A 3,824-nucleotide genomic window follows, 5' to 3' on the forward strand; every position below is an offset into this window, starting at 1 on the left:
TTCTCGGATTCTTCCAATTTCACTCTAAAATATCTTGCCTCAGACTGTTACTAAATGATTCCTGTCAACATCCCAAAACCATTTGTGAAACAAGGCTAAAATAAAGACAATCATAAAGTCTGTACATGGCCAAAATTACTTTTTAAAAAGGTCTCTCCATCTACATGTCATGAAATGCATGACATTTCATCTGTCCACTAGCGCTACTTCATAGTTAATCAAGAAGTACATCCAACAGAGTAGCATTTGTTCTGAGGTATCCCTAGCTGCCAGAACTTCTAGACTTTTCACATTAATCTGCTTTACATGAAAAGCTTTGTCTAATCATGTGGAATTCAATTATTGTGATGAATTGCCATCAAATGTTAATATATACAAAGGAAACTAGAAAGAGTCCCACAGAAGACCCACACAGGTGGAAGTTATAATCTTTGGCTACTGGGTTCACTATAAAGTTATAACCATAAGTGCACACAGAAAAATAAGACCACATTTCTCTAAAGCTTTCAACTATCTTAAAATGTTTTCACAAATTAGCAAAGATCATTAATAGGGTATTCAAACAAGATATGGAAAAAGATAACAGGAGAGTGAATGAACATTTTTCTTGTTATCTGCTTCCATATTTTGTTTGAATAGCTTACAAATGATCTTTGCTAATTTGTGAAATCATTTTAAGACAGAGAAACCATATTCTGATACTATTATCACAATTAAACTGAGAAGTATTCAAACAATATTACTAATGTTAATGAGGGTACAGCAAAATCAGATGCCTTTGTCCACTGCTGATGGACACTGAAAAGGATAAACTGTTACAGAAATGATTTGTCATTACATATTAGCAAGTTTCAAAGGATATATGACTTTTAGCCTACTAACTATATTTCTAAAACAACACCCAATGTATGCTTGTTAGTCACAGCATAAGCACAATAACACAAATATAAACAACCAAAATATTTAAAAATAGAAGAATATTTTTAAGAATTTTGGTGTAATAGATTAAAAATTTTAAAATAATTTAAAATTATTTCTTTGAAAATTATTCAAATATATGCTAAAATATGGCAATCAAAAGAATAAAAGCAGAGTATAGTACTATCAATGATCTGAGACCAATATGTATATTATAAACGCACACACATGCACGCAATATTTGAAATAGAGGAAATATCAAATATGCTTGGGATTATAAGTAATATTTTTCTTTTTCTTTTAATTTTTATCTTTTAAAAGAGTACAAAATAGTGTTTAAACAGAAACATTACAAATGATATAGAATTTCATTAAACAATATGAATCTCACAGTATTTGTTGTATTGCACAGTACTGTCATCCAATTAGTTGCTCATATTATCAGATATATGCGTGCAAAATTGGAAGAACAAAGAAAAAAGAAAGCAATATAGAAGAAATTAATAAGAGAAAAAAGTAAAAGAATTGAAAAAAGGGGACAAAACAAATTAAGTACCAACTTCTTTCCACAGACCAGCAGAAATCCACAGTACAGTTGTGCAAACCATCCTTCTTACATACATAGATATATATATCTTTCCCCCACTTCTTCTCCTGTCCTTCTCCTCAACGCAGTAACTCCTTCTTTTTGAATAAGTTCATACCCTTTTCCCCATATCTACTGTACCCTTCAGATTTTATTTTCTTTTTCAGGTTCTCACATTAAGGAGACAATATGATGTTTGCACATGTGGGTCAGATATATTTCTCTTAAGAGTATGGTCTGTAGTTGCATCCATTTACTGATAAAAGCCTCCTTTTGTAGCTGTATGATACTCCATTGTGTAAAAATACATTTTGTTTTTCCATTCCTCCATTACTGGTCATTTGGCTTGCTTCCAAGATCTAGCTATGACAAACTGTGCTGTTATAAACTTGGGTGCACAAATATCACCGTGGTATGATGTTTACAATTCTTCTGGAAAAATACCCAAGTGAGGAATATCTGGCTTGAATGGGACCTCCAATTCTAGCTTTCTGAGGAATCTCCATACTGATTTCCATAGTAGTTGTACCAGTTTGCCCTTCCACCAACAGCAGAGAAGGGTTCTTTTCTCCCCATGGCCCTTCCAGCATTTGTTATTAGCTGACTTTTTGATGACAGCCATTCTTTCTGAGGTAAGATGAAATTTCAGTGTTATTTTAATTTGCATTTCTCAAATGGCCAATGATGTTGAACTTTTTTTCATAAATTTACTTGACATGTGTATTTCTTCTTCTGAGAAGTATATATTCATCTCGGATGCCCATTTTTGGATTGGGTTTTTGAATTTTGGAGACCTAATTTTTTAAATTCTTTTTTTAACATTAAGAATTATTACTAATGTCTTTTCATCATCAAAACTTATGATCATGGTCTTTCCTTCTTACCTTTGTAGAGAGCCAAAAGAGAGACACTGGCTACTTTAACACCCTTAAAACAGACTCTAGGAATGTCACCAATGGCATGACCTTTTTGAACAAATCCAACAAAAAGGACTTCATTGTTTTTTCCAATAAAGTTTAACCACCCATCATTAGGGACAAAAGCTGTGATTTTCTTGCCATTCTTGATCAGCTGGATGCTGACACATTTCCTGATGGCAGAAATGGGCTGCTTGGCTTCATTTTTTTTTTTTTTTTCTGTTTTTTTAGGGAAGGGTTGACAGGGTGTTCAGGGTCTCACTACTAGATTGGACTTGTAGTATTATCCTGTTTACAGCCTCCCAAGTTCTGGGATTGCAGGCATGCACCACTATGCCCAGTCTCAATTGCCATCTCAGCATACCCTAGGAGTGGGGCTGGCATAGCAGGTCTGGGGATTGAACTCTGGTCCCACACCTGCTTGCAGGTGGTTTAATCTGCTAGCTGTAGGGCTTCTTGGCTTCAATTCCTACTTTTTCCTGCACAGTCCCCTTTGCTCGAGAAGCACCCCCAAAAGGGTTGGCCATCAGGGCTGTGCCCAGATGTGCCTTCTTGTACTGCTAGTTGTGCCACTTCTGGTCCTGCCAGTGACTGCAGAGCTTCCTGGCAGTACAGAGGCCGTGACACTTGCCCATCCTGCTGGTGTGAGGGCCTGAGTGAAAGATTTTTAATTGTTTATATATTCTAGATAGAAGGCCTCTGTCAGATGGACAATAGGCTATAATTCTTCCCAGTTTGTGGATTTTCTTTTTACTCCATTGGAGATTTCTTTTGAAGTGCAGAATCTTTTTAAAAGGATGAGATCCCAGTTGTTGATTCTTTGAAGTACTTCCTGTGCGTTTTTGTTTTTGTTCATTAACTCTGTACTACAACCATGTCTTTAAGATTTCTACCTATATATTTCTCCAGAAGATTCAGTGTTTCTGTTTTAATGTTTAAATCCTGGATCCATATTGATTGTAGTTTAGTGCATGGTTAAAAGCCCTGGTCTGATTTTTAGCCTCAGGCATGTAGAAAGCCAGTTTTATGAGCATGCTTTATGAAAGAGGCTATCGTTCTTCCTGTGAACATGTTTGGCCCCTTTGTCAAAGATAAGTTGGCTGAATGTGTTTATACTTGTGTCTGCATCTTCTAATCTGTTCCATTAATCCTCAGGTCTGTTTCTATTCCAGTACCATGCTGATTTTTTTCACAATAACTTTATAGTATAATTTCAGGTCAGGGACTGTGATGGCTCTTGCCTCTCCTTTGTTTCCCAGGATTGCACATACATGCTTGCTTTTACATTCCTGGGCCAATAATCTTCTCTTCTGCTCTCCTATTATTCTTTATTAGGCAAAATAACTGGAAATGTGAATACTCAACATTTTATTTTATAATAAATAAAATCACACAATGAAGGC

The 3,824-nt window shown here is 35.4% G+C and overlaps 1 pseudogene; it reads right to left on the minus strand.

Moving 5' to 3' along the window:
• Nucleotides 1–2,368: 2,368 nt before the first annotated feature.
• LOC101561034 lies at nt 2,369–3,056 on the minus strand (annotated as a pseudogene).
• Between the last annotated feature and the right edge of the window lie 768 nt (nt 3,057–3,824).

The sequence above is a fragment of the Octodon degus genome, unplaced genomic scaffold (genome assembly GCF_000260255.1).
Source record: "Octodon degus isolate 3935 unplaced genomic scaffold, OctDeg1.0 scaffold00091, whole genome shotgun sequence".
NCBI lineage: Eukaryota > Metazoa > Chordata > Mammalia > Rodentia > Octodontidae > Octodon > Octodon degus.